This window comes from Thermobia domestica, chromosome 1 (assembly GCF_964235325.1).
Source record: "Thermobia domestica chromosome 1, izTheDome1.hap1.1, whole genome shotgun sequence".
NCBI lineage: Eukaryota > Metazoa > Arthropoda > Insecta > Zygentoma > Lepismatidae > Thermobia > Thermobia domestica.
In genome coordinates, this window is record NC_137454.1 from 387,660,484 (window position 1) to 387,676,828 (window position 16,345).

Sequence of the window (16,345 nt, forward strand, 5' to 3'; positions counted from 1 at the left end):
CTTCTCAGTTGCGGTGGCGCGGTGGCTCAGTGATAGAGCGTTCACCTCTGGTGCATGGGGTCCCTGGTTCGATCGCAGCTCGCACCGTGTGGACTTTGTGGTGGACAAACACCGTGTTCGTGGGTTTTCTCCGAGTTCTCAAGTTTCCTCCCACTTTCTTCATTCCACCATCTCACTCATCTCTCACTATCACCATTTCCTTTAGCCTAACCGGCATATCCGTGGGACTTAAAACTTACAGATTTTTCATTTTTGTTTCTCAGTTGCAACAAATGGCCTGCCTGCCTGTGACGATGAGGGCTTGTTTGACTCTGCCTTTGTATGTAAATGAAAGTACGGACCGTGGCACTGAACTATTTTGCTCTAATTTCTTAAAATAAATCATGTTATACTGCAGTTCTAAACTGAAATATTTATTTATAAATTACGAACGAAATTACGTTTTCGGAAATGTTCCATCGAAGAAAACTCAGCCTCAAGAGTAAACTACTGTTTGTGGACCTTTTAATCACAATGACTGTCAAATATTAGGGTTATTTGTGAAATCTTTGTTTATGAAATATCAACAAAATTGATGAGTCACATTTGAGCAGATAATAATAATAATAATAATAATAATAATAATAATAATAATAATAATAATAATAATAATAATAATAATAATAATAATAATAATAATAATAATAGGGGCCGCGGTGGCTCAGTGGTAGAGCGTTCACCTCTGGTGCTTGGGGTGCCGGGTTTGATCCCTGCCCCCGTCAAGTGAACTTTGTGGTGGACAAACACCGTGTGCGTGGGTTTTGTCGGGGTTCTCCCGTTTCCTCCCACTTTCTTCATTCCACCATTTCATTCATTACTCATCATCACCGTCTGCTTTAGCCTAACCGGCATAATCGTGGGACGTAAAACTCAAAGATTTCATTTTTATAATAATAATAATAATAATAATAATAATAATAATAATAATAATAATAATAATAATATGTTTGTCACAAATAATTTAAGATTATACCATACTGTTTGGTTATTAATAAAACATATGAATGAAATATGAACAAAATTGCCTTGACCGCTTTTGAGAAAATAGTCCGGAAATACCACTCCTGGATTTTTCCTAGAAAAAAAAAAATAATGCCATATTATAGAGTTGTTAGGGGGGACATTGGTTTATGGAATTTGAACGAAATCATTGGAGCCGTTTTTTGAAAAACATTGCTAAGTTTAATTTGCACCTTTAAATAAACTACCTTTATATTTAGGGTTCGGAAGAAAATTTTAAAAAAATGCCCCCAAGGAATCTTATAAAAACTTTATTGTTTTAATTTGGTCTTTATACGTTGAACTGTATGTCCTCTAGGCGAGTGAACATCTATACATCAGAACGAACGGACAGACATACAGAACTACAGTTTTCGGCATGTAGAGGCCAGGAAGTATATAAATCCACTTAAATCTCGAATTTGATTGCTCTTTACCATCCCCACACTATTCTCATCGCTCGAAAGTAAAAATGGTAAAAAATAGAGAAATGCCGAAGAAAAACTAAGATCATTCTCAGGCAGTTATGCAGTAGTATACTGGGCTAATAAAACAACAACTGTGTCCATCCAGTTAGGTAACTGAGAAATGAAATGAAATCTTTGAGTTTTACGTTCCACGCTTATGCCGGCTAGGCTAAAGGAGACGATGATGATGAGAAATGAATGTAATAATGGAACGAAGAAAGTGGGAGAAAACAGTAGAATCCCGAGAAAACCAACGCACATGGTGTTTCTCAAGCACAAAGTCCACTTGGCGCATGAGCCACCGCGGCCCTAGGTCAATGAGAGTAACAAATTTTTGATGATTAATCAGTAACAATGGCGTAGGTAGGGCACTGACTAGGGTTAACCTTCTCCCCCTTTAGTACAGTGATATCAAAATGAATGAATAATAGGGAAATTAAAGAATGTCTATAATATTGAAATTTCCGGTTCGTTATACATAAAAACTCTATGTGAGTATTCGTTTAAGTTGAAGATGTGGCACATAAACTCGTACTTCAAATCAATCGAATACATGTCTCAGCCGTTTCAAAACTTCGGCTCCTAAATGGGAATAGGGATGCGTATGAGCCGAGTCGAGTCGAGATTTAAGCCTGTCTCGACTCGTCTCGAGAAAATGTTGTCTCGACTCGAAAATTCGAGTCGAGAAATACGTTGGTCTTGACTCGTCCCGAATTTTACAAAATGTGTCTCGACTTGAATTCGATTCGAGTCGAGTCGAGATTCGAGAAATGTCTCGACTCGTGCGCATCCCTAATGGGACAATTTCCAGTATTAAGATATTTGATTCTTTATTTACAATATAATTAATGCTGATAATTGAATAAATATGTGTTGTAGCATCTCGACACTTCCGCTTTATTTATTTATTTATTTATTTATTTTTTTAAATAGGGATATTCTTTTACAACATTTAAATTTCTGATTTTAAATTCATTAAACATTCTTCTCATGTTGACGGATGGGTGCTTCTATTTGATCTAATATATTTGTTCGTCGTTTACTTTTTAGTAAACATGTTTAAATAAGCTCTAACTGTCGAACCCATTTGGGGGGGGGGGGCTAGGAAATCATTTGGGTGGCCATTTGCCCCCTCCCATGTGGGTATGCCCCAGTCTAGACGTGATCAGAATCATTCGTGTCACAAGATAACATGTTATCCACAAAGGATATGATATAATATTTCTATTTGAGGATGTGAAAACATGATATGTACGTACATTTCTTCAGGCAAGCAAAATGTAATATTATGAATTAAATTTAAAACAGTTTCGGTTCACTGATGGAAATGAAATACAACATCATCATCACCATCATAGGTATTCTGCCATAGTGTTGCCACGAGACGAGACAGAACCCTTTTAGACGAGACACGAGACGAGACAGACTACTTGTCTCGTCTCGTGTCTCGAAAATGCGAACCGCCGGCGGGAAAGGCCAAGATTGAAATTGCCAGTGGTCATATAGATTGCAAAAGGAAAATCCCCTTTGGGAAAAAACATATTGAAAATCCATCATAGAAAAGTATCCTCTGTCTATTGAATGAAACAATCGTGATACGTGAGCTTCCAGGAATATCATCCTTAATCTCTTGTCCCAGATTTCCCTTCCTGTAAACTGAAAAATTCTCTTTTTTTTTATTTCTGGCTGGAATGATGACAAACAAAACAAAGACAGGGAAGATTTTTACAAGGTCAAAAAACCGAACTACCACCACCAGCCATTCAATTTGAAAACTGGGCAAGGTTTACACTCATCACAGGCTGTAGTTGAAAGTTCTAGCTGAGGTGGCGGTATTCTTTTTGCTAAATGAACCAAAAACGGCAATTGAAGTACGTCATCTTGCAATAAAATTTTGTTTTCTCTCTCTCTCTCTCCCTCACACACACACATATATATATATAAAAACACACATTTGCCATTTTACCAATCGCTCGCTTACTGCAGTCATGTTGTAAAATTCACCTCTTCGTTTAGAAGGCGGTCGAAGGACAAAGAAAGCAAAGATATTGTCGACGAACCCTTCAAATCCTATGCTTTCAGCAAATATATGATACTAACAATAACACTGGAGGTGAAGAGGTTTTACAGGGGGTATTCTTTTTGTTACGCGGAAATGACCGGACTTTCTGACCGGACTTTCTGACCAGAGTGCGAAACTGCCCTCTGCTTCCATGTTGAAAGGAGGGGAATACTTCCCTTTCCTAATGAATAATATTCATTAGGACCTGAATTATCTTCAGAAATTGTTTCTTACAGGCACATAAAACCTCTCGAACTTGCTAAGTTTAAAGAACATTTGGTATGATATTCATGAAACTCTGTTGAAAGCAGAAAATTTCATGAGAATGATCAAAATTCGAACATTGAAGAACATTATTAACAGAAAAGAAATAGGATACCCAAACCATATTTTTAACCTTGCTATAAAATGTATATCCTATATTTTTACTAATTCCTTACTCCCATGAAAGTAACCTGGGGAAGATATTCCCTCCGAATTTTTCAGACTGAAATCCTTTTATCCCGTACGATTTCGACTCCTGACACAATACGAAAAAACAAATGCTGTTAAAATCCATACACATGACCCTTCCGGGACTCAACCCGGGGCCTTTAAGCCGATGGTCTATCGCCGCAGACCGCTCGGCTTGGTATGAAGATGTGTGTTGTATGATTACGAATAGATCACGACAATATAAGAAACTTAAATCCAAAATGGCCACCCAAAAATCATTTTTTTAGACCACCAGCTAATCTGGGTGTACTGTCATGAGTTTGTTACACAAATGGGGCAACCACCATATAGGGGCACACGCCCCGCGGGTATGGGAAGAGATTTGTACCATGCAGGTGAAGACTGGCCCCAAGCATTCTTTCCTCCGATGTGTCTTCAGCTCCCATTACTATGGCATTTTAAGTAGAGCTTACTGTGCAGTAACGTATAAAATTTCAATCAAATACTTTCCATTACTCAATAAAATTATTTGGTTCCAAGCTTTTAAAAAAATAATTGCAACAAATCTTAACATGCTAAAATGGAAAGTAGTTTTTGGATTGGTATGGGTTAACACTGTTAAACCTAAAGGCTGGAATATATGAAATCAAAGTGTTCACACACATCTATCTATATACCGATACTAAAAAGTAAGTGGGCTGATAGTATACGGTAGTGTCGGGGATGGTGACACCTTCACATCGAACTTTGCTTGTCGTGCAAACATTATTTGACATTAGTGTCTTCATCTTCAACGTACCTATGAGCAATTTACTGTATATTCGTGTTTGAAACTGGTGAAACAAATTTCAATGTTTCAGAATGTAAAAAAATAAATAAAATAAAATAAAAATAAATAAATAAATAAATAAATAAAGCCAGGGTCGAGAAGCCTCAGACAACTAAGAGCAGAGATATATTATCTTGTAAACTATTTGTCCTTGCATTGTGAGCTTATTTGAATTTATTTCTTAAGACCTTTAGGCAACTTTGGCCCACTCCGAATGGATGATGATGGGAAAATTAGTGGAATAAAGAAAGTGGTAGGACACAATTCAACTTCGAGAAAACACACACACACTCGATGTTTGTCCACCACAAAGCGCAAATGGCACTAACCGAGATCGAACCCACTACCACACACACCAGAGGTGAATGCTTCACGGTGTAGCTACCGTGACATTTCTTTTCTTGTGTGTTCTGGGTAATAACTTAGTTGTATCTTGATTAGCATGGTGTAGTGTGCTACATTTTACTTTCGTTCCCATGGTATGCTGCTATGTTCTTTTACGAGACAAGACGAGACAAAACGAGACGAGACGGGACGAGCACATTTTTCGAGACGAGACATGCTTTGCACGAGACGAGACGAAACAGTCTGAAGTCTCGTCTCGTCTCGTCTCGTGGCAGGTCGCTTGCTGAATCTGAGAAGCTCCTTCCCTGCTCCACGGTCTTCTGCGAACCTCTTCGTCTTCACGTACGATTTTTCTGTTTTCATATCGTGCATTGCAATATTCTCCCCCTCCCTCTCTTTCCTACCACCATACCCTCTAGCACGTCCCTCATTATACAGTTCCTTCTTAGCCAATGCTACAACCAGTTTCTCTTCCTCTTCTTAATGATGTCTAATGATTGTTCTTAATGATTGTTCTTTTCTCCACAACCATTTCTAATACCTTTTGATTTATTTTCTGCTCGACTCAGTTAATTTTCTCCATTTTTCTCCATATTCACATTTGGAAAGCTTTCAGTTCTTTTTAATCATTTTCCATCATTTATATATATATATATATATATATATATATATATATATATATATATATATATATATATATATATATATATATGATTTAATTTTTTTGATTTAAGTTTTTAAATGCCTTTAGGCATCTGTGGTGTGAATGAGTAATAGTGTCTACTACTTTGTTCAGTGAATCCTTTTCTTTCAACCTTCAGAAAATAGACTTAAAATATTGCTTTTGCAAAACTAAACTTTCTTCTAAGTCTCAAACGGACACATGACAGCAGAAAGTTTCGGAAAATGTTGCTTTTTCATTGCTAGAGTCTCATTTTAGATAGCGTATATTGACAGTGAAAGGGGGTGCATGTACTCCGTTGCACCCCCCCCCCCTAAATTCGGCCCTGTATATATATTTTTAGTTAAGCCATTATCAAGTTTCTCTAGTGTAGATATCTCAGTATGGTCAACTATCGAAGCGAAAAATCAAAAATAAAAGAAAAAATAGTCTAAAAGTGGCACATGTAGGTTTATACCATATTTATTATTATGGTATATTGCATACTGACTTTCGGATTTTTAAACTTTGAAAAATGCAGTTCATTGTGTTCGTACAATTACTTTATCAATTTATAATTTTTTGCTATGAATTATCCAGCACTAACATAGTGTTTGAGATTCAAGACTTGGAGGAACTAGTGTTGCCTATACAAAACTGGAGAAATTTATCGTCTCGTCTAGTCTCAAAAACAGGGCCGCGGTGGCTCAGTGGTAGAGCGTTTACCTCTAGTACTTGGGGTACCTGGTTCGATTCCAGCCCTATCCAAGTTAACTTTGTGGTGGACAAACACCGTGTGCGTGGGTTTCCGCGGGGTTCTCCCGTTTCCTCCCACTTTCTTCATCCCACCATTTCATTCATTACTCATCATCACCGTCTGCTTTAGCCTCACCGGCATAATCGTGGGACGTAAAACTCAAAGATTACATTATATTTCGTCTCAAAAACGAGATGAGAATTATTATGTCTCTCATCTTGTGGTCAATACTAGTGCAAATAAATGAACATGAATTTTTTTTTTAAAAAAAGGAAAAGAATAACAGTGAAACATATTTATCTTTAATAACTGAAGTTTGAGCTTAGTTAGCTTTATAATAGGGCATAGATCATATGTTTCATTTTTTGATCTATATCACAAAATATCTGAAAAATCGAAATATCCTGTTTATTTTAATTTATACGTTCGTATCCTGTTGATTTATAGATTATCGTCAAATGCCGGATATTTACGGCTTCATATTTATTTCCATTTTTTCCTCTTTCTGCTGTAAATTTGAAATAACCTTATCCCCAGCTATTCCAGAATTTTGGATATTTTCTAGTGTACATAAAGTGGCATACATGTTTTGTATTTTTATATAATTTAGTCACATTTTTGTTGTTTCCTTAAAATACAGCACTGTATTTTAGCTATGTTTTAATTAATACTAGCTGAAGTACTCATTCTTTGCTGTATTTGGAAGTCAATGCCTCTGAGAGTATCACCATTCACCTCAGCAACCGCGAAAACTATGAATTTGATACTAATATCGGTCATTTTGGATTATGTTTATATGTCTTGGTAACCCTCCTTGCAGGTAACCCCCTGCCCGCGTACATTGGTAGCTGAATTTGAAAGCCATCGCTAACGGAAGTGTCACCATTGATCTCAGTGACCGCGAAAACGATGGATTTGGCACTAATATCGGTCATTTTGGATTATTTTTACATGTCTCGATATCCCGTTCCGGTGACCCTCAGCCCACAGCCGAATGGAGCGAATTTCAAAGTTAATGCGATCAACGTTTCACTATTGATCTCAGCGACCGCGAAGACTATGAATTCGACACTATTATCGGTCATTTTCTACTACTTTTACATGTCCCGGTAAACGCCCTCACTGAGATCCCCTTGGTTCTTATTTTGAAGAAAACGCTTCGCCATGGTCTGGGGTCTGGACCAAAATATCCGTGGCCATAATTTGATAACTCTTGGTCAATCAATGGTCGGCCGCACACGCACAGGCAGACACACGAACAAACTCTTTATTTTATTTATATTAGATTATATATAGAAATGAAAAATTCTTTGTCCCTCATTATCAAGGCAAAATGACCAAATCATTTGAAATGACTTTTTTGAACACAGCTAGCAGTGTCCTTGAGTGTTTCCATCATTCTTCTTCCATTAAAATGCAATCCTAAGGGAGCTAAACGGACACTTAAAAGGTATAGAACGAGCTGTTTACAGGGTGACAAGAAATAACCCGTACGAATGTTTGTTACCATACATTTATTAAACCGAAAGCATTTAGCAAAACAACACGAAATACCAAGATCATGGGTATTTAGGAACAAAATGTTTAGCCGGTTTCAAAGTGGCCCGCCCTTGGCGGAAGTACGGATGTCCAAACGTGCTTTAAAATGTTCGGCGATGGACCGCCGGTCCTCGACAATCGGTTCCACTCACGACACAACGATTGATTCAGCGACTCCAAACTTCTTTTTGCGTGTAGTACATACCCTAGCCTCCAAAATCGATCATATAACGTAGTCCAATGGTTGAGATCCGAGGAGTAGGGCGACTACTCCGCAGACGAGATGAAGCCCGGAAAATGGGTTCTGCACCAGTCTTGCGGCCGTTACGTCATGTGGGCCGGTGCAGAGTTCTGTTGGAAAGTTCATTCCGTACCACCGAAGTGCCGTTTGTTCCACGGAAGTACCACGGTCTCGAGAATGTTGTGGCTGTACACATCGTGGTTGATCTTGACCCCTTGATCCACGAACACCAGGGCGGTCTTGCCACTTGCGCAAATTTCGCCTCAGACCATAACGACTGCGGATTTTGGCGGTGTTCGACGATGGTTTCGTTGAAACCAATTATAATCTAAATATATATGTAAGTAACAAAAGACAAAAAAGAAAGTACTAAGCCAATGATCACTGATAACATTCAGGGAACCACGTCAAGGGGATGTGGATAGCGACGTCCTGAATATTTAAACTTTAACTCCAAGTCTAGAAATCGGCGTCATCTTCAAGTGCTTCTGGTTGCATCCGTGACGGAGATGGCGTGGCAGTAGCAAATAATATATCAAATTTGCACTGTCACTTAAAATTATCGTAATTTCCTGTGTGGCAGCTATCTTTTGTATATACAATACTATCATTCAATTTGTACCCCTAAGTTCGTAAGGATCTAGGATCATTATTTTGGTACTTTTGTGAACAGAAGGGTACCATCTGTCAAAGATTTACTGGATATCACACTGGCTACTGTTAAAGCTTTATTTACCTACCTACTGATAAAGCCGACTACTGCAAATATTAACTCTAGAATCAGGAGTGGTTTCTTCTGTGCACCACTACGAAGAATGGCCACACGTTCTATTTCAGGTGTCTATTTAATGCCCCACGATTATGCCCGTTAGGCTACGGGAGACAGTCAAAGGCAAGTGAATGATGATGAAAAAATTGGTAGAATGAGAATCTGGGAGGAAACGGGAGTGCCCGAGAAAACCCACGAACACGATGTTGTCTGTTACGAACTTACGTGATCGTGGGTCGAACCAGCGACTTCACGCACCAAAGGCAAGCTCTCTACCATTGAGCCAGACTCTCTACCATATATATATATATATATATATATATATATATATATACGTTTTACGGAACTCCAGGCACATAACTCCAGGAAAAGTTAAATTCAATTGATATGGGAGTTGTTCATTAATCAAAACTATTAATCGTCAGTTCAAGGTCTGTTATAAAAGATTATATTACATTTAATACGATTATTCTTCCTGCGTGATTAAAATACTAGAACGTTAATCAAGGAAATAACTTGTTCCGCCTTCTAAAAATAATTTCCTTTGTGGTTAATGCATAAAGTGCTTTATATTCTTTCTGATAAGACATGAAAAACGACACAGATTTTTATAGGTTAAGAAAGGAAACAAAGTTTTTCATGAATTTCCAAAGTTAATTAGACATATTTTGATTTAAAAAACTGAAAGAAGTGGCGTAGAAGTGTATTGATAAAGTATTTTTGTGGCAATGCGAGCAGTACTTTACATGTGCCTGTTACAGTAAAATTGAGAATGTCCTCAACCATGTTGCTTGGACTAGCAATCATTGTGTTTTTATTGATTAAGAACAGTGCATCTTACAGTGCATCTTTTGCTTCTAAATGTTGTCCAGATGATCACAGAATTGAACTGTCCAACTATACCTGTATTCCAAAATCTAGAAAAGAATCTCGTTTCGAAAACAGTGGTTTAGGAAAACTAATTAAAGATGTCGGTTTGCCCCCGTGTAACGTATCATTTATAGAAGTTGTGAACGTACAGAAAAATACAAGCTCTGGGAATCATTTCCGTTTGTTGTCTGATAGAACTTTGGATGAATTCTATAACACAGAACCGATTCGGTCCTTTCCTTCATCAACATACTGTTTAGAATCGGGTCCTGAAGGGTTGCTGGCGCTTCTTTGCCCTTGCTTAGTGTATTCATGCATCAACAAGTGTTGTGACAATGGCTATGTGATAAGTATGGAACATCGAAACTGTGTTGCTACAGATGAAGATAATCAGAATGAAATACATTTCAACAGTTCCCTAGCAGAGTTGAATTTAACTCATCTCCGTGTTCTAACAAATCAATTTGGAAAGCAAATGTGTCCTGAAGGCATGTATCCAATCTCAGAAGACGAGGTTCCTTTTGAAATAAACCAGAAAGGCCAAGTCGTAAAGCCTGACGAAGTTCTTTATCCTGAAAACTATTGTTTTGATATTGCAATCAGCGAAAGCGGTTCCAAATACAAGGAACTTTTAATTTGTTTGGAGTATTCAGTTGAAGACACAATAGCGGAAGTGCAAAACATCCTTTATGTTGTTGCACACATAATTGGATCCATCTTTCTGTTTAGTTCCCTGATAGTTTACATGCTGGTACCTGATTTAAGACGAAATTTGCACGGAAAGTTATTTATGTGTTATTGTGGGAGTCTCTTTGTCGCCTTCGTTGTAAACACAGTTCGACGACTATCATCAGGTAACCCAAGAGTTACCTGCCGAATTCTTGGTAAGCAAAATTAATATGATATTTCTTATAGTTTTATGTTAATTCTCAAAACTTCATTTTCTCTCAAAATTCTATAGCTTACTCCTGCTTCCACGATTGACTTCTTCATATCATCATCGAACTTATGTGAGACTTGAACCAGGGGAGGATCCAAGACCGACTTCTAGGGGGGGTTGTCATACTGCTACTTTTAAGGGGTCCAAACTATGGAATGGGTTTTATTTATGTATATAAAATAAGATAGTTTTCCGCTTCTGGGGGGGGGGGACAATCGCCCCGATCGCCCCCCTGGATCCGCCCCTGACTTGAACTTTCAGCATAAAGTGAATCTGAACTACATCTGTACCTGAGTACGCTAACCACATAGGTACCGGTATGAAGCAGCTCGACACACTGAGAAAAAAAATTGTAGGTGGAATACTTATAAGGATAGGTTACATGAGTCATTCCTGTAGTTTTTGGACTTAACGTACAGCAGACGTATAACTGAAAACGTATGTTTTATAATACTTTTTGCATAAGTGTTCCATCTATACGTACTTTCCGTATGAAACAATGTAGGCGGTCAGAATCTCACATACAAATGGACGTATATAACATATAGCCGACGAAGGTAACATAAGTATATGCATGTGATATACGGAAAACTGTTAGATGTCAGACATCCTGCAACGGCATGATGTAACATCTAAGGGCAGTGTCTATGTAGCATACGGATAACATATGCTCGGTACTGGTTACTACACTGAGAAAAATATGGGAGAACCAAGTGGAGGTTAATGGACAACTTGGCTGCTAGAACCAGTTAATAATTTGCAATAACCCTTCTGGGCCAAAAATTTTAATTTTACGAGGTCACCGGTAACCAATCGAATAAGGTTGATTCGGAAATGCGTAGAAACAATACAGTGGTTGGTTGTTATTAACCTATACAGTAGGTTCTTATCAACCAATTGTCACACAAGGTAATTTTAACCCACCAGAACTTGTTTACTGCTAACACTGCATTACTAGAAGCATTAACAGCAACGTCGCCATTTGCAATTTTAAGAACGAAAAGTTTTAGCAATATATTGTGAATACATCCGAAGGAATAGGAAAACAGTTATTAAAATATGTATTCTACATGAATTAATAAATTGTGAAGGAAAGTTTATTTAGGGAAGTTTATCCATTTTCTGACATTTAAATGACAATAGTTGTGAGAAACATCTTTCTAGTACAAATAATGACAATAGATAGTAGCACTACTAATCATGCAACTGCAGTCAAAGAATTCATAGACTCGTAAAAATAATTTCGTGATGTTTAAAGGAAACTTAATATTTTGTACGTTGCTTTACAGTACAAATACCAAAAAGCTTTTACAGCTTTGCTTATAGGAAAGAAGAACGCCGAAACAAATTCTCACTGTTAGTTTTCAAATATTTCGGATATCCGTCGCTTACAAGGGTATCGCATAAACATCTTTCGTCGAACCTAGCTCCTCTTGTAGCAGTTATTGTACTATGCTGTGATCAAGTATAGCAAACGTACTTGTGAGACCAGTACAGATACCCTACTTAGGAGTCTGACAGAAGGTTTTCATCTTCTGAAGGGTATTAAATTACGATTTTGAAGGTCATTGTTTTTATACTCTGACCAACTTCTTGTCGCTTTGCGACCCAGGTTGCTCTTTCTGGATCTCGAACTTTGCATACGACTTAGGCCATGCATAACGGACTTCCTCGGACAGTATCTCAACGTTCATCTACTTCTGCTAAATCTTCCAAAAATGTCTCTTCACCTCCATCTCGTTCTCGCTCACCAAAACGATCTAGAACATCTAGTACCAAAGAGACTGCTACTCCTAAAGCTGCACGTTCTCGCTCACGCTCACCATTACGGACCCCATCTGAAACTGATCTTCATGACACATCTATGGATTACACTGCAACAGAAACTTCTGCTACTCCGTCTGCCTCTGTCAATCCTCAACAGCCAACTCTTTATAACTTTCTGCTAACTAATTTCGACACTAAATTCAAGACTCCAAAACACATCTTCCAGCAACTTATAAAATATGTTCCACGTGTAGAAATCAGTGAGATTATTTTCCGAAATAATGGAATTATTTTGAAATCCTTTAACCCAGATTTCCATCGCCATGTCAGGAACAAAGCAACTTTTGAAATTTTTGGTAAAGATGCCACTATAACGCAACTCCAACCAAGACAAAACAAACAACCTCCGCCTCCTCGAAAGCCTCCTATGCTATCAGTAGTCATCAAGGGCGTTGACCCTGAATATACAGACACTGAAATCGAGGAAGAACTCAAAGCGGAACAAGTTCAAGTCCATAAATGTATTCGAATCCGGAATGACAGGGGACCCACCTACCTAGTACGTGTATTAACTCCTGAACAATCTGTTGTCGATCACCTGCTTCTTACAGGAGCGTACATTTACAGACGAAGACACAAGGTTGAACCTTCAAAAACTCCTGCACCACAGCCTATACGTTGTGAACGGTGCCAAACATACAATCAGCATTTGACCAAAGATTGTAAAAACTCTTTGATTTGTGGCTACTGCACACAAGCCCATGCTACTCGGGACTGTCCCAATGGAAATACCAATCCCAAGTGCAACACATGCTCTGCACAACATCCTACTTACAGTTCAAAGTGTAAGGCCAAACCTTCAGTTGATCCTACTCAACCAGAGCTTACTGTACCAATCAGAACGTCTGATCGTCCAACGCCACCAAATAACTCATTAACTCACCCTGTTACAATTGAAGATATGATACGTTTCTTTACAGTAACAACCCAAAACATTCATCCCTTTCTGCGTACTCATATTCTTAACCAAGTCATACTTACAACTAAGCAACTATACAACATTCAACTTTATGCTACATATTCTGGTCAACATGTTCACTTTCAACTACATCCCGTTCCAACACCTGTCTAAAATTATACATATCATCATGGATTTATCATTTCTGTTTTTGAACATTCGTTCCTTCAACACTCGCAAGGTACTACTCCACACTCTACTGTTGGAAGAAAATATACACGCCTTTGCCTTGAACGAAACATATCTTTTGCCGCACCAACATGTACATTATCAGCCATATACTATTTCTCGTTGCGATGGCCCACCTGGAGATCGAGCAAATGGCGGAACTTTAATAGGAATTCGAAGCAGACTACCTCAACGCACGATCACGCATCACTTTCAGGCCCCTCTTCCGGAACACAACATCACTCTGATCTATTTTCCTTCACGTACTATTGCCTTTGCTACTATATATGTTAGACCCAATGTTCAAATTCCCTTGACATTCTTCCAATACATGGACACCTCGTTTCGTCATTATATTATTATGACTGATCTCAATCTATCCAGTCGCACTCTTACGCAACGACGGAACTTCTATCAATTTCTTATGCTGCACACAAATGCTGAACTATGCGCATTACCAAGACATACCCGGCCTTCCTCAAATACAACACCTGATGCAGTCATTGTTTCCTCTACATTACAACCATTCGTAAATTGTCATGTTCTATCTTCCATCGGTAGTGACCATGACCCAGTTAAATTGACGTTACATTTTCCAAACCACCGTCAAGCTCCTGACACTCCACCACGTACCGTTATGACCGTGCCGACTGGAACAAATATCGAGAAGATTTGACTACTACCTTATCTAACGTGCCTACTCCAGTACATCACTCTGACTTACATAACACGCTTGATAGACTTACTACTGCTATACAACATAGTAGCCATCAACATATACCCACGATTAAATCTAATTATGTTCGACCCGCACTTCCTCCTCAATATCGCACAGTAGTTGCTCTTGCACGGCAGGCATACCATGAATATCTTCGCACACGTGATCCAGGGCTTTTACAACTACAGCGCCAATATTTACGGCAAGTTCATAATTATATCATCGCCTATAAAAGACGCAAGTGGATCCAAACAGTTAACCATCTTGATCAAGAACATAATCCTACCAAATTCTGGAATGCCTTTCATAGACTCTGTGGGACACGCTCTTCTCTCTCTTACCCTCTCATCGTCAACCAGACCTCAGTACAAACTGATACAGAGAAGGCTAATGTGTTTGCTCAATCACTTCAAAGCATTTTTACGCCACCACTCATCACCTATACTCCTGAACGTTTACGCACTAGAATAAGCAACGTAACAGTTCCGCATCAATCACAACTTCGTATTAGTTCTAGTCACGAATTAGACTCGAATAATCCTCTTACTCGTCCAATTACACCTTTGGAGATTACCGCAGTCTTAGCCAATAAGAAGAATACAGCTCCAGGGTTTGACGGTGTCACTTATCGCCATATTAAAGAGGCTCCACTGGTGGTTCTGCTACTACTGTCCGCTATTTATAACCTTATACTTCGAACAGGTGATTATCCGGCTTCCTGGAAAACTTCAAAAGTCTTAATGTTTCTGAAACCGCATAAAGATAACACCAAGGCAGAGACATACCGTCCAATACAACTCACGTCTACACTGGGAAAGATCCTCGAACGCATCTTAGTTCGGCGTCTACATACTCACTTCTTCCATAATCAAATTCCTCTACACCAAACTGGTTTTCGTCCTAAATGCAGTCTCAATGATAATCTACTCAAACTTACCACTATTCTTACCAACCACTTCAATAGCATCCAACCTTCCTGTTTATTATTATTTGACTTAGAGAAGGCTTTCGATTCAGTTTGGCACGATGGGTTACTTTACAAACTTCATCTTCTACGATTACCATTCGCATATATCAGACTAATTTATCACTACCTCACCCATCGCATAGCATATGTCTGCATTAATTCATCTTTATCATTTCCTATTTTTCCGCTTAGTGGTGTACCCCAAGGGTCAGCGTTATCTCCACTGCTATATATACTATATGTTCGAGATTTGCCTGTTCCTCCTGATCCTATCTACACCTTTACCTTTGCAGATGATACTGCTTATCTTGCCTGTGGAAAATCTATTCAGCATATCAATAGTATACTTCAAGAGGCAATAAATAAGTTCTGTGACTGGTGTGATACTTGGCGACTCCGAATCAACTCCACTAAAACACAGGCACTTGTCATCATACCATCAGGACGTACCAGTAGGGTCCGACGCAATAGATCTCTCTTACATCTTACTATAGCTGGCACACGCATTTCCGTCACCCGTACAGCGAGATATTTGGGTGTTATCTTTGATGACCATCTTTCATGGCGTGGACACCTTCAGCATCTTATAAGTCTAGCGCAAAATAAACTAAACCTTTTGAAGAGATTAGTCGGAACTTCCTGGGACCTTCATCAAGAGACTGTGTTAAACACTTACAAAGTCTTCTTGCGACCATCCATACTCCATGGACACATCGCATGGCTTAATGCCAGTACAAATTCTACACTCGCCTCC

At 38.6% G+C, this 16,345-nt stretch overlaps 1 protein-coding gene across 1 annotated transcript in view; it reads left to right on the forward strand.

Moving 5' to 3' along the window:
* LOC145682831 (G-protein coupled receptor Mth2-like) overlaps nt 1-16,345 on the forward strand; it is a 130,755-nt gene that overhangs the window by 4,948 nt on the left and 109,462 nt on the right. The window lies entirely within an intron of this gene.